Source organism: Apodemus sylvaticus, chromosome 14 (assembly GCF_947179515.1).
Source record: "Apodemus sylvaticus chromosome 14, mApoSyl1.1, whole genome shotgun sequence".
NCBI classification, from domain to species: domain Eukaryota; kingdom Metazoa; phylum Chordata; class Mammalia; order Rodentia; family Muridae; genus Apodemus; species Apodemus sylvaticus.
Genome location: NC_067485.1, coordinates 13,327,577 through 13,352,797, shown reverse-complemented (window position 1 = coordinate 13,352,797; position 25,221 = coordinate 13,327,577). Strand labels below are relative to the sequence as shown.

At 47.5% G+C, this 25,221-nt stretch overlaps 1 pseudogene; it reads left to right on the top strand.

Moving 5' to 3' along the window:
• Positions 1–975: 975 nt before the first annotated feature.
• On the top strand, positions 976–1,853 carry LOC127665213 (60S acidic ribosomal protein P0-like; annotated as a pseudogene).
• The last annotated feature ends 23,368 nt before the right edge of the window (positions 1,854–25,221 follow it).

The following is a 25,221-nucleotide window of genomic DNA, read 5'->3' as shown; positions in this document are numbered from 1 at the left end:
TTCTTTGGGTCTTTTTATTAGGGTTTGACAGACAAGACTCTGCTTAAATTCTGGCAAACATTCCCAGGACAAGTAGGGAAATGAAGACTCTGCAAAAGCAACAGGAAACTCACAGGAGAAACAGCAAGGGCCCCTCCCCAAAACAAACAAACAAAAAACAACCCACAAATACACAAAAACCAGTCACCACCGTTACTTAGAAGAGAGCAAATGAAAGGGAGATTCTATCTCTCAGTCAAATGTTTCGCAAAACTGTTGATGTCTGGCCACACGTAGGCGCTAGGAAGATGTAGAGCATCAAGAGCCAGTGGGCAAAGAGAATATGAATGGGCTCTATTGCAAATCTCTCCGTCACAGGAAAATCCCAAGCAACTGTACCAGACAAAGGTATTGACAGGTCCTAGAGGAATTCTTGGGGACACCTTCACACTGGAAAGCAGCTTAACTGCCCATTAACTGTGGAATGCATGGGTCAGCAAACTCTGACAAGGGCCAAAAGCTGGTACAGCTGTCTCTTACATGCTGACTGGCTCCAGGATCCCAGCAGATGTCATGAGAATTGGAGGATGCAGGTCCCTTACCTAAAATGGAATACTGTCTGAATGTAGCTGTGTACTTCTGCCTGTAGACTTTGAGCCATCTCTGGATTATTTAGGATATCTAATGCAATTCAAATGCTGGGTGAGCCTTTTATCCTGCATTGTTCTGGAGATAATGGTAAGGAAAGAGATTCTATGTTCAGCACAGATGGTTTTCCTCCCTGAATTTCTTGATCTACAGTTAAGTCCTCCGATGTGGAACTCTCAGGCACAGAGGAACAGGTATGCTCCGGTGTTGTACCACTACTGCGATTATTCATTCCACCATTAGGCAAGGAAAACTACCATAGAGAAAATAAGAAAGATCTCTTGCCAGGTATCTCCATTATAGTGACATTATCTTTAAACCCTGTGTGACAATCCCTGACACATGGCCATGTCGCCCAGGGAAGACGAGGCAACCTGGAAGTCCACCTACTTCCTTAAGATCATTCAACTTTTAGATGATTATCAAAAATGCTACACTTACACTGTGGGCGCAGACAATGTGGGCTCTAAGCAGGCCAGAAGACTGGCATGTTCCTGCAAGGAAAGGCTATGGTGCTGATGAGAAAGAACCCCAGGATGTGCACAGCTATCCAGAGGCATCTGTAAACTTCCCAGCTTTGGGAAACTGCTGAAATCAGGGACATGCTGCCGGCCAGTGAAGTGCAGACTGCCATCCCCCCATGGGAGGTCACTGTAGCATCTCAGAACACTGGGATGGAAGAAGGCATCTTTGTTCCAGGCCTTTAGGTATCACCACCAAAATCTCCAGAGGCATCACTGAAATTCTGAGCGACGTGAGCTGATGACAGAGGCAAAGTGAGAGCCAGTGAAGCCATGCTACGGAACACACTGAACACCTCCACCGTCTCCTCTGGGCTGATTACCCAGCAGGTGTTAGACAGTAGCAGCATCTACAGTCTAGAAGCGCATGACATCACAGAACAAACTCCATACTCTGGATTCCTGGAGGCTGTCCAAACTGCTGCCAGTATCTGTCTGCAGGCTGGTTACCCAACTCTTACCTCAGTGCCACAGTCTGTCATCAATGGGTGCCTGCAGGTCCTGGCTTTGACTGTGGAGAGTGAGGATACTTTGCAACTTGATGAAAAGGTGAAGGCCTCCGTGCCTGATCCATTTGCAGTCTTGGCTGCTACCCACAAGGCTGCTGCCACTACTGATGCTCCTATAGCTCCTGCAGCCCTAGGCGAGGCTGAGGCCAAGGAAGGGTGGGGGTGGTTGGATGACGCCATGGGATTTGGTCTCTGACTAATTACTTAGAAGCAACAAACTCAGTCAGCTTATTTCAAGAAGCAGGGCAATAACAACCTACTTCTCAGAAGAGGAGGAGGAAGAAGAGGAGGAGGAGGAGGAGGAGGAGGAGGAGGAGGAGGAGGAGAGAAGCCGCCATGGGCAGTGTTCTAATAAAGCTCAATTTTTAAAAATAGTATAACATACATTGAAAATGTTACAGGACAATAGGTGAATATTGGGTTCATATTTTAGAGCAGAGGAAGGCCAAAGACAAGATAATGCATATCCTTGAGTTGATTTATAAAAATTCCCAAGCCTTGCATGCTGTGCCGTGTACAGTGTGTGCATTCCTGGGTATGGACTAAACTTCACCCAAGAAAACTGGAACAAAAATAGGAAACCTTCGACAGGCTGTGGCATGCACACCTCTAATCCCAGCTCTCGGGAGGCAGAGGCAAGGTGGATCTTTGTGAGTTTGAGGCCAGCCTGATCTCTAGTTCATGAGCAAGCCATGAGGAACAAGCCAGTAAGTAGTATTCTTCCACGGCCTCTGTTTCAGTTCTTGACTTCCTCAGTGGTGGAGTGTGACCTGAGAATTGGAAGCTGAAGTAAACCCTTTCCTTCTCAAGGTGGTTTTGATCATGTGATAAACATATCACAGCAACAGAAACCTAGCAAAGACATCAGGCAACTTACACTCGAAATACACCAATTGGTTCTGGGATAAGGACCTAATCCTGATCTGTAGTTACATAGACATGGGACTGTAAGGTCTCTGCACATCTAAGGGTCTTTGTCTTATCTTTAATGACCTAATGACAAAGGCACAATGCAGGGTCTCCACAAAGCTAAGAACTGAGAAGCTGCATTCCCAGAGCCCAGGAAGTGGCCACTCGCTAGATAAGGTGCAGAATACTCAAGAGCTTCTCCACAGGAAGTGGGGCTTGATGAAGGATCATGGGTGACAGAATGCTACTGGAGCGATGGCTTATGGGCAGGAGACAACAGTGGGAACATCAGAGGGGTCCTGGCTACCAGCTGGTAGTATTTAGACAGCCAGGGATACACAGAGAAACTTTGTCTCGAAAAAAAAACAATAGAAAAAAGAAAAGAAAAGAAACAAACAAAGAAACAAAGGAAGGAAGGAAAGTTCTCTTGCTAGTCTGGTGGTGGTGGCAGCGCATGCCTTTAATCCTAGCACTTGGGAGGCAGAGGCAGGCGGATTTCTGAGTTCGAGGCCAGCCTGGTCGACAGAGTGAGTTCCAGGACAACCAGGGCTACACAGAGAAACCCTGTCTCGAAAAACAAAACAACCAAACAAACCAAAAAAAGTTCTCTTGCACCCCTGAGAGTTGTTTGAGGACCAAGAAAGCCAGCTAAGGGGAAGGAGTGGCCTGGGGTAGGAGTCGGGGTGCCACTCTTTTGGGAAGGAAGAGAATGCTTTCAGCTCACAGTTTCACCTGATTTCACAGGGAAGCTTAGGTTAAGCTTTAGTCTGGTGTCTAGTGGTAGCCATGTAAACCTCCTTAGATTCCTCTGACCCCAATCTGCAGATGGCAGATTCTAAACGGTTGCGTCCCTAGTTGCAAAGCTTCCCAGTCTCACAGCAGATGCTATGCGTGCGCTCAGACATTGCTGTGGCTGTAGAACATGGTGGATGTAGAACATGGGCATGCTTATGTTTCTGTAAGTACAGCTACGTACACGCAGCATCCCCAACAGGTCTGACATTATCTGCAAGACTAGAGTGTTGACAGACTTCTGAAGAGCCCAAGACAGGTCCCAACCTTCGTTGCAGCATTCCTGCATCCAAGATTGTTTTCTCCTGTTGTTGTCAGACATAGGAAATAAGTTTTCCTGGAAAATGAGTCACTGATAAGTGATCAACCCCTAGTGACAACTTGGAAACTACCGAAGGTTCAAAAAATAGCAAATGATTAAATACAACAATCCCAGACACACAATGAAATGTCTTACGGTCATTAAAATTCTATTTAGGGAGGCTGGTAATTACACGGGGAGAGAGTGGTAATCACCCAAAGGGGAAGAGGGGACAGAATGGAAATTACAGGCTGATTCCAGCGGCGGTGAAGCCTGACACGGAACAGGGGTGGAAGGAAAATGGTAAAGGAGCTATAGTTAGGGGCAAGGATGATTCCGTTGAATGCAAATGAGTGGGGGGTTGTTTCTTTGTTTCTGTGTGTATGGGGGGGGGAGGAGGAAGGATGTGATTCTGAGCTCCAGACACTAGAGAGTCAATAGGGACAGAGGCACAGAGAGGATGAGCCTAGAACAGCACTGGGTGTGGATTGCTCGGGATCACAGGCCCCACCCATACCTAGTAACAGTACCGAACCCCAGGTCTGCACCTTCCAGCTGACTGCTTCTGCACTACTCCTTTCTATGGTTTGAAGGGATGTGGTTCACGTGTACAAATTTCCTACAAGTGATATGACTGCTTTCTTCCCCTCTCCGAAAGCTTTCTGAATCAATGATTCACCTACAATTGAGTCTGTTATGAAAGCAAGGAATTATAAGAGTCATTGCAGTGTGTGAAGCTGTCTTGCTAGGCCAAGGACTGCCCAAATTCTCCAGCTCTCTGACAGAAAAGAGACAGAGAGATAAGTACATGTCAGAAGTCACCCAGGAAGCAAATTCCAATGCAAAATTTGACCTTCTGAGGAGTGGACACTCTGGTCTCACACCACAGCATCCCTCCCATGATGTTCTCTTGCATGAATTCCCCCTCCCTCCCTTGTCCTCACACTACGACCTTCACCACAGAGACGAGACACAGGCAAGGTGGGGCTCCCACATCTCAGAGCAAAACATTTATCTGCAGATTGTGAATGAGTAGTTATAAATGGGCTCATCCAATCTCCTTCTGAGCAACTCCCCACCTCCCTTACCAGTACTTTGGCTTCTGGAAAAGTTGGATCTCTGCTTCCAGAGTCACTTACCCAAGCCTGACTAATCAGTTATCATATTTGTCACCATGAGTGGGTTGGAGTGGAGAACCTGGGCCAAGGAGAGAAAGCTAAGTACTTAAGAAATACACTATGGCTCTTGTCATCTGGAGAAAAATAAAGTAAATAAGCTAGAGCCGGTGCAGCCATCTTGTGACATCAGGTTTGAGAACGGAGCTAACTCTGAGGAAGCAGAGAAAGGGAAAAAAGGAAAGAACAAGACATGGAAATAGGGATCATTTCCCCCAGCGTCTGTTCCTGTCTAAACACTACCAGTTGGTAGCCAAGACCCCTCTGATGTCCCCACTCTTGTCTCCTGCCCATAAGCCATCACTCCAGTAGCATTCTGTCACCCATGATCCTTCACCAAGCCCCACTTCCTGTGGAGAAGCTCTTGAGTATTCTGCACCTTACCTAGCGAGTAGCCACTTCCTGGGCTCTGGGAATGCAGCTTCTCAGTTCTTAGCTTTGTGGAGACCCTGCATTGTGCCTTTGTCATTAGGTCATTAAAGATAAGACAAAGACCCTTAGATGTGCAGAGACCTTACAGTCCCATGTCTATGTAACTACAGACCAGGATTAGGTCCTTATCCCAGAACCAATTGGTGTATTTAGAGTGTAAGTTGCCTGATGTCTTTGCTAGGTTTCTGTTGCTGTGATATGTTTATCACATGATCAAAACCAACTTGGGAAAGACAGGGTTTACTTCAGCTTCCAATTCTCAGGTCACACTCCATCGCTGAGGAAGTCAGGAACGAGGAGCAGAGGCCATGGAAGAATGCCAGTTAGTGGTTTTGTTCCTCGTGGCTTCCTCAGTTTCTTCTCTTACACAACTCAGGACCATATGCCCAGATGTGGTACCATCCACAGTGGGCTGTATCTTAGTCAGTGTTCTATTACTGTAAAGAGACAGCACAACCATGGCAACTCGTATAAAAGAAAAGTTCTAATTATAAGCTGGCTTACAGTTTCAGAGGTTTAATCCAGTATCTTTATGACAGAGCATGGGGGTGGCACTGGTTTGGAGCATCAGCAGAGAGATATATCCTTATCTGCAGGTAAGGAAAGAGAGAGAGGCTGAATCTGCCGTAGGCTTTTAAACAAAGTCCAACCCCAGTGACACACTTCCTCTGGCAAGGCCACATCTCCTGATCCTTTTAATCCTTTCAAACAGTGCCACTCCCTGGTGACTAAGTATCAAATATATAAACCTTTGGGGGCCATTCCTATTCAAACCACCAAAGGCTGGGCTCTCTCACAGGAATCCTTAATCAAGAAAATGTCACGCAAGCTTGCTTACAGGTCGCTCTTGTGGAGGTAGTTCCTCAGTTGAAATTCACTTCCCAAAGATGACTTTAGGCTTTGGATCAAGTTGACCTCTTTCTGGAAGCCAAAGATCAATGGGCTAATGTCAACTACTGAGTGGCCCATTTCTGAGGGTGATAGGGATGGAGGGGAGGAGAGACAAAGTTAGGAGGAGCAAAATGTACAAAAGGCCACCTGACCAAAAGTGAGTTAGACACTGTTGTGAAGAGCCCTGACTCAGCAGGCACCCCTCCGCTCGCCCCCAACTCCCAGAATGCCCTGCACTCCACCTCTCCCCATCCAAGAATGTCTGTGCCCTCCACCCCTCTCCCATCCCAGAATGCTCATGCCTTCCACCACTTCCTTCTGCCAATGCAGAGAAACAGGTCTTCCCTCCAATAGCTCTAGAGGCAGTGGGTCCCTCTCCAGCCCTTCTCTTTAGCCTTGCTACTGGACTTAGCCAAAACTTGACCCAGTACCCGGTTCTTTTCTTATAGGCATCAGTAACACCTCAGTAAACCTTTTCTGCTTCTAGGCTCTCAAGAGTTTGTGTTCATCAACCCTAGAAGGGACTGTGGGATGGGAGTCCAGAAGGAAAGCACAGGATGAGGTCACTTGAGCTCAGCTGCCCATCGTCTTTAGAAGACACCACAAACCCCTGGGATTTGTAGAGGTGAATACTTGTGGGTCGGGGAGAGGCACACCTGGCTCCACCTGCACCCTTTAGGGCAAGGACCCAGACAAGGCAGAGAGGTCTGGAAGGAAGGCTAAGGGAGGTGGGAGGTGTCCAAGAACGGGAGCTGGTTCCCGCTCCTGGGACTGATTCTCCTGGAGAGTCCCGCTCAGAACCAGCTCCAAGGTCACCATCTGTCCCAGCTTCTTTTTCTGTCGCTGGAAGCAAATACCCTGACAAAAGCAACTTAAGGACAGAAGGGTTTACTTTGGCTTACAGTTCCAAAGGGATGCAGTCGGCGACGGTGGGAAAGACAGTAAGCAGGGGAGGAATGATGGTGTGGGCAGTATCAACACCTCATCTAGGCTCCGCCCCACAGTTACCTGGCAACAGCCACGTGTGCCTGACTCACTATAAAAGGGCCTGCTTGCCCCCTCCTCTCTTTCTTGCTCTTGCCCCTTCCCCCTCTCCACGTGCTCATGGCCAGCCTCTACTGCCCTTCCCTTCCCCTCCCTTTGCCCCTCCCCCCTTTCTCTTCCCCTTCCCTCCCCTCCCCCCTCTCTCCCCTGCCTTTCTCTCTCCCTCCTACCCTCTCAACTCCTCTCCCCATGCTCTATAAACTCTATAAGGTCCTGTGGCTGGTCCCTCAAAGGAAGGGACACCTCACCATGGGCCCACAGAGGCACCCCCCTCCCCTGCACCATACCACACCTCCATACCACGCCTCCATACCATGCCTCCACCAAACACATCCCTGGCTTCTCTCTTTCTTTTTACAGGAAACAAGCAAAGAGGCAGACGACCAGGTGCGTGGCGTCTACATCTAGGAAACAAGAGTGACCAGGAAATGGGCCCGTGCTATGCGGGTCTCAAAGACTGCACCCTAGTGAGGCCCCACCTCCTAAAATTCCATAACTTTCCCAAGCATAGCCACCAGCTGGGGACCAACTGTTCAAACACATGAGCCTGTGGGACATTTCATATTCAAACCACACCAACCCTCTGAAGAAGCAGCCACAGCATAGCCTCTGTTGATGTGAAGGCTCTGATTCAACATGTCTGACAGTTAAAGAGGCGGGGCCACCTAAGCAGGCTCTGGGTAATTGCTAAGGGTGACATCACAGGGAGACAGATGAGTTTAACTGTCCCCCTGTGTCCATAAGCACCTGTGGGTTTTTGTCTACCCTCCCCAATTCTGAACACCCCAAGACCAGAAGCATACTCCAACTATGAAGCCCCCGGTGCTCCCATGAGATCTGGTATGAGAATGGAACTCTCAGTAAAAAAAAAAAAAAATAAATGTTTCATTGAATATGGGCCATCCACCAGGAATAACACAGGTTACAACCGCGTGTGTTTCCTTAATCTGTCTCTTTGCATTCATTTTAAAGTCCAGGGTGAGCTGAGTGACAAACTACAGAGATTTTTTTTCCCCTCAAATGCCTTTCAAGTCACACAGCGAAATCAGTTCAGCAAATTATATGTAATCATCAAGGAAATCAATAAGAATTGCGGGTGCATTAAAGAGTTTAGCAGATTCATTATGCATTTAGCACACCCAGTCCAATCTGCAAGAAGCGTGGAGAAAAACAGGCTCTCGCGAGTAAACATTGCCTGGAATTGACTTCAGTGTCCTTGTCCTTGGGGCTGTAAAGCCTTCAGAGGGGAAGGCTAGTCTAGAGATGATAGGACCGCCTCCTCGCAGGGACCAGCCAGTCAGTGAGTCCTGTAGGAAAGAGGTACCCTGTCCTCTTCCTGGGTTCCTCAGCTGCCTTGTGTCTCTCTAGAGGAATCACAAACTTGCTCATTCAGTAAACATTGTCTGAACACCTGTGCTATACCAAGTCCCATGTCAGGTGCTCGAGCAAGGCTAAATCAGAACAGGATGCGCAGTCTAGTGGAGCCACAGACCCAGGGCAGCATAGCTCATCCCAAAAGGAGGCTCTAAACTGCCCTGTCAGAGAGATGCATTACTGGAAGTTTTTGAAGAGTCTCTTTGTGGCTCCCACATGTTACTGAGAAATCAGGATCCCCACGTGGAGTTCTTAGTTTCTTTGATAACAGATTTAATAATAAACCCAAAAGGAGCCTCAAGGGCAATTTTGTTGGAATGTAGAAGGAAAGCCCAGAGCATAGAAGCTGTGCATCTGAGCAGCTTCCCAGAGGAGGAAGATGGAGACAAGACCTTTCTGTTTGAGTCAGGCTCGAATGGAGGTCAACCACTGATGAGCAAGTGACCACATGGTGGGGAGGGGGGCTTAGAAAAAAGACGAAACCCAAAGTGTTAGGAAGAGAATGCGCAGAGAAGAGATTAAAGAGAAGGAAAAGTTAGAACTTTCTGAATAATTTGGGAAAACAGCTGCATTCTATAAGCAACTTTATTACAGGCAGGAATTCCAGGAAGGATTCTCTTACTGAAGGGATAATTATTGCCCCTATCTTGCAGGGAGCGTTCTGGAATTTTGGTTTAAGAAAAACACAGGAATATTAATATGTTTTTGTTTTAATCCCAGGGGTGGTGATGTGGGGCTGCTTTGGACTGTCTGCAGCAGCTGACTATGATTTGCCTCGTGCTCTAGCAAGGGCATGGTTTTGCCAGCTGCAGATAGTTTCTGAGGGTGATGTTTGGAATTCTTGGAACTTTTCAGAGGGTGTATATAATGCTGGAGCCCAGGTGGGTGGGGGAGGGGTGATTGTTGGTCATTCAGGGAGGATGGTTGCAATTTATCCCTGCTCAAAAAAGAAAAAAAAATTAGATTCCTCTCTCTCTCTCTCTCCCTCCTCCTCCTCCTCCTCCTCTCTCCTTTCCTATCTAGTGAGAGGGGGTGAAACTGGGGGGACAAAGGGTGGAAAAAAAGAAGAGCCCACAAAGTAGCAAAGACCAGCTACACTGTCACCTTAGGATGAATTAATGTAAACTTACATTGCTGAGGGATGATACCTTGGCCTCTGCCTCATATGCAGGTGTCATAGGAGGGGAATAACTGCTCATGAAGGCGCTGGAGGCAAGATGTGGGCTCTGGTCCACATCCCTTAGGAATCTCCCTCTACTCCAGGGTCCTCAGTCGCCTCTGACTACAATATCTTTCCATCTCCAATTTCTCAATTGGGCTGATAAATGGCACCAATTTGGGGAAATCAGTTTGGGAAAATCAGTTTTGGAAAATCGGTAAGACTTCCTACTATTGAGAACCCTGGCATAGATAAGATCAGGCAAAGATTGATTCACACCCACCGGGAGGTTGTAGCACAGCAATCTGCCCTACTTATGTATGGTCCCTAAGATAAGCATAGCTAATCAAGCTCAGCGTCCTTCCCTACTGATGCCCAGGAATCTGCCCACCTTCCGCATGGTTCCCCACAACAGACATAACTAATCAAGCTCAGCATTCTTCCTTACTGATTTCTTAACAAGCTCTCCAGGCAGCCAATTAAAAAGCACAGGCCACTTAGGAAGAAGCCAAGGCACCTAACGGTGCTTGGCTGCTGTGAGGGTCAGGCAGTAATAAGGGGAGGAGAGCAGTTTCCCAATCCAAGAGCGAGAAGACAAAAATCGCAAAGGCTTCCATTTGGTGGTGGTGTGGCTCTTTCAGTAACAAAGAACCAACTCAACTTAGCTTCTGTATACACACACACACACACACACACACACACACACGGCACAAACAAGGTCAGGCCACATTAAGCTCTGAGGCTGGTCCTCATCATCCAGACTTTTCCTTGATCTCTCCTCTCTCCAGCCTGTGGCCCCACACTGGTTTCCTTCAGGAGCAGAGCTTCCCTGTGCCACGGCAAGCTGGCCACCCACCTGCACCCCACAGCTTAGCAAGGAATCGTGAGCCTCTAACTCAGCGGCTCTGATCTGGTGAGACATGACCTCTGCATGGGTTCACAGATCCTGCATATCAGATACTTACATTACAATTGGTAACAGTAGCAAAATTACAGTTATGAAGTAGCAACAAAATTTTAGGGCGGGGGCAGGGGGAGTCACCACAACAGGAGGAGCTGTATTGGAGGGTCACACCATTAGGAAGGTTGACAACCACTGCTCTAACTGCAAGCCTGGGCCTGCGGTTACCCAGGCCTCATCTGAGGTCTCCTGCTGCCCACCCCGGCGGTGAGCACCCCTGCAGACAAACAAGAAGCTGCGGCAGAAGGGGGAGGAGCTAACGGCGACACCGCTGAACCCCGCCTCCCACTTCCTGCAGAAGTGCAAAGCAGCCTGTGAGGGGAGGAGCTGGACCGAGGCCTGCCGAGAGCAGCTCTCAGCTGTCTCCTCACTTCCCTCAGGAAAAGCTAAAGTCCGGTCTGCGCCGCAGTGTTGGGAGATGGGACCCTCGTCCTGAGAGACAGGCTCATCTCAGGAGGGAGTGGGTGACTGTCTGCTCCCCACCTCACACCCACCCCTGGCTCGATGTATGTGAGTGTGTTGCCAGAGCACGTGTGTAGAGGTCAGAGGACAACCTCAGGTTTGAGACAGGGTCTCCTCTTCACTCTTGTGTAGGACAGCCTAGCTACTTGGGAGCTTCCAGGGATTCTTGTCATCTTGTGAAAGGATACTCTCTGGCTTTACCTGGGTCCTGGGAATCTGAGCATTAGGTTCGCAGATTGCTGTCTCTCCAGTGCCCTCTAGGAGGCGCTCTCTGTCTCGCTCTGTGTCTGTCACGTGTGTGTGTACGTGTGTGTGTGTGTGTGTGTGTGTGTGTGTGTGTGTGTGTGTGTGTGTGTGTGTGTGTGAGAGAGAGAGAGAGAGAGAGAGAGAGAGAGAGAGAGAGAGAGAGAGATCTATCCTAGTCCCTATGCCACTTGCCCTTCCCCATTACTGCCTTGCCGGGGCCCTGAGCTTTGCCAGTGAAGAACGCAAGCAAACAGGAATCTTATATATCCTCTTTCTGTTTTTGACTCCGGAAAGGATCATTAAGTTTGTGCCTTGACATCTCCAAAGTAAAGGACTGTTACTGAAATTGTAGGCCAGATAAATCCTTTCCTTCCCTATGTGGCTTTTCACCAAGGTATTTCAGCGACAGAAATGAAACTGGAACACCAGGATATGCCTGAGTGCCTTACATACTTGTAAAAATATCCATACAAACAATAGAGCTAACAGTTAAGAATTTTAAATAAAGACATTCTCCATAAACGGCAAGAGATGCTTTCAGGAGTCATAAGATTGTTAGGTAAAAATCCCATTAGCAAGCGAGGGTTATAGCCATATGAGTTGTAGCTAAAGAGACCTCCAAAGCCTCATAAAGAATAAAGGATATTGCTACTGGTGTTAGTTAGAACGACACAGTAAGACCCTGTGGTTTGTCTGAATGAAAATAGCCCCTAGAGACTCATAGGGAGTGGTATAATTGGAGTATGGCCTTGTTGGAGTGGGCGTGGCCCTGTTGGATAAAGTGTGTCACTGGGAGGTGGGCTCAGTCCAGGCCTAGCGTATCCCTGTGTCTTCCTGCTGTCTGCAGATCCAGATGTAGACCCTCAGCTGCCTCTCCAGGATCATGTCTGCCTGTGTGCCACCATGCTTCCCACATGACGATCATGGACTAAATTTTTGAACTGTAAGAAAGACCCAAATAAAAGTTGTCCTTGATAAGTTTCCATGGTCATAGTGTCTCTTCACAGCAATAGAAACCCCAACCGAGACAGACTCCATCGCTGAAGACCCACATGGAGAAATCAGGATGAGGCCAAGCAGGAAGCTCCCTCTTTGTTGGCTGGCTTTTGTAGCACTAGAGGATGCTGTACATGTTACTGAGAATTGTCACCAACAATCCTGGTCAGCTATGGAAGCATAAACCTACTTTTCCAATATTGACATGACTGTCGTGGGTGTAACCAACTGCTTCCCAATTGTATGCAAGGCTTGTTCCACCGGGAGGCAACTCACAATTAGTACCTTAAGCCAAGGTTAAATCTTGTGACTGGTGAGGTCACAGGCTCCACTGAGGAAGGCACTGCTTTAATGTAGTTAAACTGGTTGCTATGGTTTTCCTATGCTCAGCCCAGGGAGGTAGCACTATTAGAAGGTGTGGCCCTGTTGGAATAGGTGTGCCACTGTGGTTGTGGGCTATAAGACCCTCATCCTAGCTGCCTGGAAGTCAGCATTCTGCTAGCAGCCTTCAGATGAAGACGTAGAACTCTTAGCTTCTCCTGCACCATGCCTGCCTGGATGCAGCTATGTTCCTGCCTTGATGATAATGGACTGAACCCCTAAACCAGCCCCAACTAAATACTGAACTTATAAGAGTTGCCTTCGTCATGGTGTCTGATCACAGCAGTAAAACCCTGACTAAGACATTAGTGTTCTGTCAAACTGCCTTCTGGATATTTGTGCTTACACCCATAGTATGCTGTGGCTGTGACTGTCAGTCTCAATGATGGTGCGTATGCCAGAGAGACTCACAACCACTGGTAAGGGTCCTGAAAGAGAGTAACTGATGCTGTACCACAGCTGCTCAATGCTTAGCTGTGAAAGGCATCTCTGTCAGTCATCTGCCCTGTAAGGCTCAGAGGACATCGCAGAAGGAGCAGAATGAAGGAAACAGATACTGGAGACAGAGTGAGTGTTAGTAACAATGCGCTCCGAATTTCTGTCCTGGGGGGAGACTTGTGAAGCCAGAAAGTAAACAACTTACATAATTCACAAGGCTCCACCTTTTCCAAAGTTATATAAGCAATAAGGACTGTTAGAGAGAGAGAGAGAGAGAGAAAGAGAGAGAGAGAGAGAGAGAGAGAGATCTGTGGAGATGTCCCCAGGTACTGCAGTACTGCAGAGAGCTTCAGGGTTGTAGCTCTTGTAAACTAGACTGGAGTGGTCTTTTGTTATCCCCAGTCCTGTAACCCCTTCCCTATACTTCTGTGGTAACAACAACAAGAACAAAACCTCATTGGTTTGCCAAGTTAGACGGTGGTACAGCACAGGCGTTTCCTTACTCTGCCATTGGAGCCACATCTGGGGTGAATGGATGTTTCTTCGCATCTCTCAAAAGAACTTATAATGACACGCTGAACCTGGAGCTCACCAATTCAGCTGGCTCACCAGTGAGGCTCCAGAGGTCCTCCTTGTTAAAACTCTGAACTTTTGACGTCTTAGTATATAGAGCAGATGGAGGGAGGAAGCTGAAGAGGCAGACTCTAGGATTAGGAGTCAGATATGGTGGGTGTCACAAGCCAGCAGGAAACCATGTGTGTCTGAGGACAGTCCAATCAGCAGCTTGGTTCAGAGAGGCTGAGTCCCTTGGAAGAGAGTTTATATATGCCACTCCTAGATTTTCGAGCACCAGATGCTCCTAGGCATGGTTGAGAAGGTTTTATTGTAGACATGAGGGAGAATTCAGCCAGAAACATCTGGAAGGGTTCGGCCTGAGCTAAACTATGAGGGAGGTGAAGAATGAGAGAGGACAAGAAAAGAGAGAGAAGAGGAACCAAGAACCAACAGCCCGAGAGTGAGGCAGCCAGGAGCCAGGGTAAGGAGAACCAAGAGTGTGTGCTGCCAAAATGGCTGCACTATATAGAAAGGGAGGTGGGGGAGGACAGGAAGGCCCGCCCCTGGGGCCCACACTTCTCTCCTGCAGCTTTCTCCTCAAACTGTTTGCCCAAGGCTGTCCCTGCAGACATTCCTTCCTAGGACGACAGAGCAAGGTCATCTGTAATCCTCTAGCAATCCTGGTTAATCACCCAGCATCTCAAGGGAAGATCAGCCCTTCCATAAGTAGCCAAGATCCAAATCCAATCTCTAGATCCTATAGAACATGCATAGCTTCTGTGCTGAGGTTGTCTAGAACTCCTAAGTGAAACCTTCATGCCTGGGAAACGGCTGCACTTCGGTTCCACTCTGAGCTCCACGAGGGCCAAGATGGTTGACTGCTTTGTTAACAGATTTTTCTCAAAGGCCTGCAGCAGTGCCTGCCGCAGAGTAGCAGCAGCAGCAGCAGCAATAGTGGTGATGATGATGGTGATAGTAATGATGATGATGGTGATGATGATGATGGTGGTGATGATGATGATGATGATGATAGGCACTCACCATTTGACTTGTTCAGTGTCAGGTACCCTGAGGACCATCTCATTTCAAGTCTTAAGAAACCTGAAGGAACAGAGAAGGGGGATCCAGGAAAGGGGAAATCATTTGAAAATGTAAATAAAGAATATATCAAAAAAATAAAATTAAATTAAAAAGAAGGAAAGAAAGAAAGAAACCTGAAGGTAAAGGCACCAACAGAAGCAGGTCATGGTGGGAAGCCCTCCTCCAATGCCCAGGCTCCTGAATGTTCAGCTGGTGATGTTGGAGCTTGTCCTAGGCAGCAGCTATGGGCCTCAAACCAGCAGCAAGACCAGCTGGGGACTTTGTCAAAACAGTAATTCTGGGCATTGCCTCTTCCTGTCTGAGCCAACGGGTCTGGGATGCAACCAGGATTTGGTGTTTCTCACACGTTCTTGGGCGGTGGTACTATGTCCAGCTTGGAGGCCTAGATTAGTTCCTGTTCTCTGAGGAGGAAGAATGTCCTGGGACTCACAGCTTCATAGCAGGGAGCGTGCGGTGGCATTTAAAGTGGCAGAGCTGTTCCTATCTGTGACAGCAGGAGGCAGCCTGCCCCTATTCATCTTAAAGGTTACCAGGAAACAAACTCAGCTAGAACTAGGGCAGTGTCCGCAAGGTCCACACTCAGTGATCCACTCCCTCCTGTGAAACCCCCATATCATAAAAGGCCCCCTACCCCAAATCCCCATCAGCATCTGGAAAGCACAGGTTCAAAGACAGGAGCCCAGAGAGGATGTCTCACTGTACTGGCTGGTTTTATGTGTCAACTTGACAAAAGCTGTAGTTATCACAGAGAAAGGAGCTTCAGTTGAGAAAATGCCTCCATGAGATCCAGCTGTGGGGCATTTTCTCAATTAGTGATCAAGTGGGAGAGGGCCCCTTGTGGGTGGTGCCATCCCTGGGCTGGTAGTCCTGCGTTCTATAAGAAAGCAAGCTGAGCAAGCCAGGGGAAGCAAGCCTGTAAGAAACATCTCTCCATGGCCTCTGCATCAGCTCCTGCTTCCTGACCTGCTTGAGTTCCAGTCCTGACTTCTTTTGGTGATGACCAGCAATGTAGAAGTGTGAGCTGAATAATCCCTTTCCTCCCAACTTGCTTCTTGGTCATGATGTTTGTGCAGGAATAGAGCCCCTGACCAAGACACTCACATTCCAAGCATAAACAGGACCCCACTCTGAGAACCCTGGATTGGGTCAGAAGGTTCCAGGCCCAGAGCCTAACTACAATTGATCTCGAGCTGCCTTTCCTTCCTGAGCTAGCCATTGTCAGCCCAGCTCAGCGTCAGACCCTTACATCCTATAGCTACAGAACAAAATCTTTCTGGAATGCCTTAACAAAGTCCTTGTTTCCACCAACCAAAGGACCCAGCAGAGGATTCCCACCCCACTGCGCCTGCCTGCTTGCTGTTCACATCGGTGCATTCGAAAAGCACCCCACTTTCACCCCACTTTATAACTTTCATTGTTTCATTGTTCGATATAAACACTTCTTCCAAGTGATACCACACTGGAGCATAGAACCTGAGTCTGTTCTAGGGTCACGGTCACGCAGATTCAACTTCTCGATAAACTATCTCTTCTCCCCTCTGAGGTGTGAGTGGCTCCTTCCCTTCAGATCTTATTGCAAACTGTTCTGTCTCCTGTGAATTCTGCAAGCAGAGGCCTCCTGTGCCCCTCCCCTCTCTACCCCCAGTTCTCCAAATTAACATCTGAAAATGCAGACCCAAACCATTCCACCAGTTAACATTAAAGAACCAGACACAGATCAGTTTCCCAGGGAGCTCAACAAGAACGCTGGAATTAGTTAACATTTGGTTAGGTCTGACTGAGATAAAGGCCTTGCATAACCAGCTCTTTTTTTCTGTCCCAAATTCCACAGTTGATGTGGTAAATACTTTTTCAAAAAAAGGGGGTAGGGAAAGAAAAAAAGGCAACAGAGCCTGTAATACAGTCCAAAATTATCCTCCCTGAATGCTTATTTACACATGTACATGCGTTTATTTTTAACATTAAAAACTGTGTGTGTATGTTTTGCCTGCTTATATGTCTGTGTGCTACCTGTGTGGTATGCCTAGAGGAAGCTGATGTGATTATAAAAAGATAGGTATAAAATATGCTCTGTAGGGGTGTGGTGAGGTGTGGGGGAAGGGAATGCCTCTGAGGGCCCATGCTGAGGCATCCCTTCTCCCTGAAGGACCAGCCACACAATGACAATGGTATAGTATAGGATAGAGTTTATTCAGGCCATGGGGAGGGGAGTTGAGGAGTAGTAGACAGAGAAAGGAAGAAAGAGAGGGGGGAGGGGAGGAGAGGAAAGGAGAGGAGAGGGGGAGGGGGAAGGGAGGGGAGAGGAGAGGAGAAGGAGAGGAGGGGAGAGGAGGGGAGAAGGAGAGGAGGGGAGAAGAGGGGAGGGGAGGGGAGGGAGGAGAGGCTGGCTATGACCACTAGGAGAGAGGAGGGAAGGGAATGGGGAGAGAGAGGGAGAGAGGGAACAAGAGGCAAGAGAGAGAGAAGGGGGCAGGAAGCCCCTTTTAAACAGCCTACCTGGCGGTTTTCAGGTAACTTGGGGTGGAGCTTAGACAGACTGCTAACAGAAGCCATCAGATTCCCTGGAATTGGAGTTACAGGCAATTGTGAGCCACCACGTGGGTGTTGGGAACTGAACTTGGTTCCTCTTAAGCACTGAAACATCTTCCCCAGGTTCAGTCGTCAGCACTCACAGGGCAGCCAAAGCCCTCTGTAACTCCAGTACCACAGGGTAAAAGCAGACACAGTACAGGGAAGGCAAGAGTAGCCTAGGCCATGAAGTAGTTTGTGTTTTTTTGTTTTTGTTTTTTGTTTTATTTTTCGAGACAGGGTTTCTCTGTATAGCCCTGGCTGTCCTGGACCTCACTCTGTAGACCAGGCTGGCCTCGAACTCAGAAATCCGCCTGCCTCTGCCTCCCAAGTGCTGGGATTAAAGACGTGCACCACCACTGCCCGGCTCATGAAGTAGTTTCTAAGGCCGCTTGGCCCTCAGAACGTAAGGGGGCTATTTTCTGATCCTCCCCAGCATACACGGACTGTCGTGGTTGAAGTGGAAACTTCTAGTTTCTTTGGAAAGTCAATTATGTAAATGATGGTTTGCTGGGACACTCAGGTGAAAGGTTATCTTGCCAAAGCAGACCCGGGAAAGAATGTTCTCCTAAAGCAGACACAGGTGAAAGGATGCTTAGATACAGCAGACACATGGAAGGGCTGTAACTTTGATTTTTTTTTAACCTTATTTTTAATGATGGTTTTTATGCGCTTTAACCTCCCTTGTAGCCCTACGCCCACCAGAGGTCGTGGAAAAGAAAGGATGTGGGAAAACGGACCTGTTTAGAAAAGTTCTTTGGAGCAACTCCTGAGGGAGATGCTGAGGAAGACAGGAAGAAGGGGGCAGGCCAGGACTGAGGAGAGGTAACTTCCCAAATGGTTTGAGTAGTTTGAATGGCTTAAGTAAGTTGCAAGCTAGTCAGGGAATGAGCCAAAGCTTGTGGGCTATGCATTTATTAATGAATAATTAGTCTAAGTCGTCATCCCAGGAGCAGGGACTGGAAAATGGATTTTTTCTTTTTAACAGTTCTCTCTCCAGAAAATAGGTGTGGCATGAAGCTGACAGTAGGTGAAGCAATAAGACAAGAAAACTCCTGGGAACTAAAGGCTCCCAGTGGCTGTGGAGAAACCACCGAGCTTCCTCTCTATCCAGGCCCCACCTGATGTGAATAGTCAACACCCAAAATAGGTTTTTCTTTCATTATATGTACTGGCTGGTTTTGTGTGTCAACTTGACACAGGCTGGAGTTATCAACAGAGAAAGGAGCTTCAGTTGGGGAAATGCCTCCATGAGATCCAGCTGTGGGGCATTTTCTCAATTAGTGATCAAGGGGGAAGGGCCCCTTGTGGGTGGGGCCATCCCTGGACTGGTGCTCTTGGGTTCTATAAGAGAGCAGGCTGAGCAAGCCAGGGGAAGCAAGCCAGTAAGCAGCTCCTGCCTCCCTGTCTGCTACCTTCCTTCCTTCCTTCCTTCCTTCCTTCCTTCCTTCCTTCCTTCCTTCCTTCCTTCCTTCCTTCCTTCCTTCCTTCCCTCCTTCCTTCCTTTTCTTTGTTTCAGTTTTTTGAGACAGGGTTTCTCTGTGTAGCCCTGGCCAGCCTGGAACTTACTCTGTAGACCAGGCTGGCCTTGAACACAAAGAGCTGCCTGCCTCTGCCTTCTACATTTTGGAATTAAAGTCATGTGCCACCACCTGCCTCAGTTACTTTCTTTGGTTTTTGAAACAAGTTCACTGTATAGTCTCAGATAGCTTCAAGTTGCTACATCGATGAGGACTGGCTTTACTGCAGTTCTGCAGTTCTCCTTCCCAGGAGCTGGGATTACAGGCACGAACTACTATGCCTGGTTGTTCTCTCTGTTTCTGTCTCTGTCTCTTCCTTCCTTTTTCTTTCTTTCTCTCTCCTTCCCTCCCACCTCTGTCTCCTTCCCTCCCCCTGTCCACTGTGTGCATATGTATGTGTGTGTGTGTGTGTGTGTGTGTTGGACAGGGTCTTATGCAGTTCAGAGTAGCCTCACACTGAGGCTGATATGTAGCTAGGATGATCATCTTCCTGCCTTTCCTTCTTAAGTATTAGAATTACAGGCATGAGCCATCTCGCCTGGTTTTTCCTACCTCTTATGTCTCATACATAGCATCTGTCTTCTTTGTTCCTCTTTAATCCAAACATTTACACTTGGATACAAACTGTCAGCTCAGCTTAACCATGTTCTTTAACATAGTCGCGGCTGAGCACTTTAATGGAAAGAAATACATCCGCCTGAATTGTGTTTATCTATTTTTGCATTATTAAACTGAACATTGTGAGACTGGGCAACTTACCAACAAAAGAGGTTGATTTAGCTCATGGTGACAGAGACTGATGATCCTAAGGTTATGGTGTAGGCTGTGGTGAGGGCTCTCTGGGCAGCTGGGCACCCAGTGGATGGTACCACAGAGGTAGGAAGACTTCTGAGGGAGAGCTCTCTCACAGAGGAAGCCAGGGAACACGAAGGAACGGGCCTGCTTGCTTACAGCATCTTACCCTGTAGAACTAGTAACAACTCATTATGCAGAATAGCTTCAAACTCCTGATAGCTAGTGTTTGAGACCAAATTCATTCTTATGTGATGTGGGAGTCTTGAATAGATGTAGCCCCTAGACGCTCCTGTGTTTGAATATTTGGCCCATGGGGAGTGGTACTATTAGGAGGTGTGGCCTTGATGGAGGAGGTGTGGTCTTGTTTGAGGAAGTGTGGCCTTGTTGAAGGAAGTATGTCATTGTGGGGGAGGGCTTTGAGGTTTCTTATGCTTAAAGTCTGCCCAGTATGGAATCCAGTCTCCTCTTGGCTGCCTTCAGATCAAGATGTAGAGCTCTCGGGTCCTTCTCCTGTACTACGTCTGCCCACATGCTGCCATGCTCCCCTCCATGATGATAGTGGACTAAACCTCTGAAACTGTGAGCTAGCCTCAGTGAAATGTTGTTCTTTATAACAGTTGCCGCAGCTGTGTTGTCTCTTCACAGCAATGAAACCCTAGCAAAGACACGCGACAAAGGAGAAGGAAAGTCCAGCTGACACACCAAGGCAAGTGGAGAAAAGAGGAAAAGCAACAAGGATGTGTCGTGAGGAACTCTCAGAAAACCCACGTCCTGGTTGGAAATTTCAGACATGCGGAGCACGCGTTTTGTCTTGAAGACCTGGGCGTCTGTTCCCTTAGAAAGAAAACGTAGGGTGTGGGGTGGAAAAGAAGAGAGTAACAGTTATTCTAGAGAAGTCGTGTTGCCAGCTCACACACACACCCGCCCCCAGTACACAGCCAGCAAAGTAGCAGACAAGTCTGAAGCAAATGTTTCCCAGAACCTTGTTTCTGGTTATATATCGTATTGAACCAGTCACTTCAAATACTTTTGAAACCCTTGACAGTGTCATTGAGATGTGTACATTTCATATGTCTCCACTAACTTAATACAATTTGGTTCTCAGTCTGTTTTTAGAAATCAGATCTTACCAGCCACAAATATCATTGGCTGTGTTTGTGGCACTGCACAGCTAGCCAAAAACATTTCATCTGCACAGGAGGCAGGAGCGCTGTGGTCTGAAGTGAGAGGCAGCGTACCGGCCAGTCATCTGTAGACAGTGTCTCCCTTCCACTTACAGCCTCGCTTCCCATGAACCTTCTCCTAAGTTACTAACACTGGGCACACCATCTAAAACATCGTAAGCATTTGGTACTTGCACTTCTGATGTCCAGCTGGTGGGATACATACATGATTCTTTGTGCCTGGTTGTATGGGACCTATACAGCTGCAACCAGATTCAGGGGTCCTTGTCCCCCTTCCCCAAACGCCAGAAGCAGCAAACTGAACTTCTGCCTCCCTCAAGGAGCTGAAAAAAGTCCAAATAAGAGTCGTGCTTCTACAGAACAAAGGACAGTTCAGATCCAACTAGTCCGACTGGAGTTCTCTTGAGTGCCTTTGTGTGTCTCAGGGAATCCCCTGGGCAAGCCTGTAAAGGGACATCGCATACAAAGAAGCAAGATCCTGGGTGTAGCCAGTAGATGCCCAGACTGCCCATCTACTAACCACCCAACTCTCAAGTGTCCTTACTTCAAAAACATCACAGAGGTAAACACTCAAAGGACGGTGAGCAAATATAGAAACAAACCGGCTCATCATCAGGAAATCTTTCTTAATTTTAGCCTCTGACCTAGTAGATTTCCGTTGTGTGTAAAACTGAATGAATTTTCAGGGCCTGAGAAATAAGACTAAAGGTTGTAGAGAGTAAATAAGATCCCTGATATAAAAATATTTGACTAATAATAGTTCTGTTTCCTTCCTATGGCCTTTACTCCACCCATGTAGGCCACCTTCCTGCAAAGAATGCCTTCCTTGGTTGCAGGTTACGAAAGCCCTACTGATGGTTGCCTTTGACTCCACTTACCAGAGTGGGTTTTGAGCATCCACTAGACTCTAGAGATGCCAGCTCAGGGAAGAAGACACATGCACATTATTCCCAGCCTCACCTGGATCCCTCCACACCCTGTGTCTGCCCTTCTGCATGTAAACTCTACTTCGCCAGCATTGGAAGCATGTGTTCCACTAAACCCCACTGGGTGCAATCTGTTTTAGATCACACCCAAGCTCTGCGGCCACGGGCAGCTCCATCCCTTCCCAGGCCTAGAGCTGTATGTATGGCTAATAAAGCAGCAATTCACCTTCTATCCCTGAACATGTTTGTGCTTCTGGACCGTCCACCCGGCAAGGGTTTACTCTGCTTCATGGGGCAGGTGGAGGCTGGGGTCCTGTAGTGAGAAGGCCTGGAATAGGAACTAGACAGGACCGGAATTTAGAATTGAAGGTAGAGTCCTAACCATTTTCCCAGCCAGCAACCTAGTCATCTAAAAGTAGAGAGAAAAAGCCAGGGATGGCAGAAACAGAACAAAGAACAAAAGGGCAGGAAAGGTCCCTAGAGTCGCTCGGCAGTGCTGGGACTATGAGTGCATCAAGGGTCAAGAAACTGAATAGCCTAATCTGGGCACTGTAACCCTCTGCTCAGAATGATCATTACTGCTGAACTCTGCCAAGGACATCAGGGAGAAGGTGTAAGAGAACACAGGGGAAATTCCCAGGTCAGTTCTACATGTGAGCAAGGCTCGGGGCTTGGTCTCCCTGGCACAGTTAACAGACAGTTTTCCCAGTGTGGGAGTGGAATCATGGATCTGCCTCGAATGTTCATGTTTGCAGCATTCCTGCCAACTCCGGGGGTGGGGGTGGGGGTCTGATGGTGCTGTCTTCAAGCCGTAGCAGAGAAATGGGGCAAGAGAAATTGCAGGGTACAGAGAAGGGCCATTCTGGGAATGTTAGGTTGTTCTTCTGTTAGCTTAAATCCTGTTTCTGAAGTGCCATCAGAGAACCCAGCCCACACAATGGATGCTCAGTAAGTACTCTGAATGGAGGGCAAGCAGGACGCCCTGATCTCAGACGGGGCTTTGCCATCATGTCGCAGCAGACCGTGGACCATACAGATTCCACATCCGTTAGTACAGAATGGTTTTCAAAGGTGACCACTGCCCACCTGCTCATTATAGCTTCTGTGTCTTGGATAAAAGGCTGTCAAAACGCTCTTTGCAGCAACTGCTGTTAATGAACTCTTAAGACACACTCCAACTGCCAGCCTGCTGAGCAGTTAACAGTTAAAAGTGTCTAGTTTTTTTAAGTGGCTTATGTTTTGTCTTCGGACAGCATACCAAGTGACGACTTTCATTGTGACATGTTCACGCCTATAGCATCACACTTTGTTTTTAATTGCCTTCTGGTCTCCCCAGCTCCCATCCTCCTCTCTGCCTGGTCACGTACCTCCTATCAAATAGACCCTTCTGCCTTTATTCTCTCTTGTCTCCTACCTTTAGAGTTCTTCCTTCTCAGTCCCCCTTTCTATTTAACCTTTCTCTGTCTTTCTCTGTCTCTCTCTGTCTCTCTCTCTCTCTCTTTCTCTCTCTCACACACACACACATGAATTCATGCAATGCATATTTTTAAATATTTATTTTACTTTATCTGTATGTGTATGTGCCCATGTGCATGTATGTATACCACATGCATAAATACAATCCCATGAAATTCAAAAGAGGACATGAGATCCCACAGAACTGTAGTTACAGACAGTTGTGAACCTCCAAAAGGGTGCTGGGAACCAAACCCAGGTCTTCTGTGTAAGGGGATAGCTCTTCTCTGCTGATCCATCTTCCTAACCCTTACATTTTACTCTAGATTCTGCGTATGAGAAAAAAATATGTGATATTTGTCTTTTTTTTTTTTTTTTATTAACACAAGGCTCTTTTCGGTTCCATCCACTTTTCCACTGTTACTTTTCATCGTTCTTTACAGATGAATAAGATTCCACTGCATGCATGTATCATGTTTTCTTTTTCCAATTGCCTGATGGTGAACATCTGTGCTGGTGATGTATCTTGGCCATCATACACAGGGAAGCAACAGACACTTGTGCTCAAGCATCCCAGTCATATGTTGTCTTAGAGTTCTTCACACACATACTCAGATATCCAGGAGTGCTGTAACTGAGTCATAAGGTTACACATAAGGAACCGCCACGTGATTTATGTAGTGGATGGCCTAATCTACATTCCCTTCAGCTGTGTGTATTTGTTGTTAGTCTTTTTTGTCTGTCTGTCCATTTTGTCAGTCTGTCTGTCTTTTTGTGGGCTCTTTTTTCAGTTTGATGCAGGGTCTCATGTATCCTAAGCTTGTCTTTTATTAGCTGAGGATAACCCTGAACTCAAGATCTCCTTTACCCTGTTAGCGTTTGACTGATGAATGAGCTCATGCCCAGTTTATGCGGAGCTGAGACTAGAACCCAGGGCTCTGTGCACACTAGGCAAATATGCTACTAACTGAGGTCCGTCCTCAACCTGTTTTTCTCCACAGTATATCACACTAGCCCAGGCTGGCCCAGAACTCACTACATATTTTAGCCCAGCCTCAGAGTCATGGTAACAGCCCCTCCTTTAGCATCTTCAGTGCTAGGATTATAGGCGAATACTTGTTTTATTCATGAAAATTATTCTGACTGGAGGAGATGAAATCTCTGTGTAATTTTAACTTTTATTTCCTTGTTAGCTAAAGGTATTGAACAATTTCAGGTAGTTATTGGCCATTTGTATTTTTTTTCCTTTGTGAGCTGTCTGTGTAGCCCGTGAGCCTGTTCACTGTTGGGATGTGTCTGGAGTCTTATAGATTCTAGATATTAACACCCTGCCGGGCTCACGGCCGGTAAAGATTTCCTTCTGTTCTGCAGACAGTCTCTTGGCTCTTCTGGTTGTTTCTTTTGTTACACAGCAGCTTGTTCATTTCCTGAAATTCTACTTGTCAATCATTAGAATTATTTCCTGTTCTCCCAGAGTCCATTTCAGAAAGCCCTCGCCTGCACCTACGTCTCGAAGTATTATGCTTATGTGTTCTCCTCTAGAGGAGAAGCCATTTATTTGAAAGGAAAAGCCACAGATGTAGCTCAATAGTACAGTGCTTCCCCGAGTGAACCCAGCATGGGAGAAGAGAATGTCTTATGGCCCTCCATCGCCACCCTCCACCCCCACCCTCGCATTGTGACACGCATGCACACCTCTGCATATGCCTACATACACACCACACACTAAAGGAAAAATTTGTAAAAAATACATATATTTCAAAAAGCTGCCCCAAAATTTGGCATCTGATGAGGGGGACAGAGACCCTCCTCCTCCATTTACCTCTTTTAAACCTCAGTTTCCCCGATGCACCAGGTGAGATCAAGGGTTGAAAAGGAGGTGTTGGGGAAAGGAAGTGA